Below are 316 nucleotides of genomic sequence, written 5' to 3' on the forward strand. Positions count from 1 at the left end.
CCTAGTTACTTCATCCATCAATCAATGGATAATGTACAAAATAGCCGGTTAATGTACGAAACTATGATTATAAATATAAAGTGTTTACCTTATCCAACTATTGTGGATTATGTGCACATTATCCGGATAATGTGCACATTAACCATGTTTCGGACTTTAGCTGTAACATATATACTAGGTATACAGGTAATGCTATTCGTATGAAACATTTTAGGGCCTAACCGATTGAGGAGGCCGTTCGTAATTCGTTTATACGCACCGCCGCATCGGTTTAAAAAACATATCCGTCAGGGTAGTGTACTCGTATTATATATAT

The sequence above is a fragment of the Acyrthosiphon pisum genome, chromosome A1, assembly GCF_005508785.2.
Source record: "Acyrthosiphon pisum isolate AL4f chromosome A1, pea_aphid_22Mar2018_4r6ur, whole genome shotgun sequence".
Taxonomy (NCBI): domain Eukaryota; kingdom Metazoa; phylum Arthropoda; class Insecta; order Hemiptera; family Aphididae; genus Acyrthosiphon; species Acyrthosiphon pisum.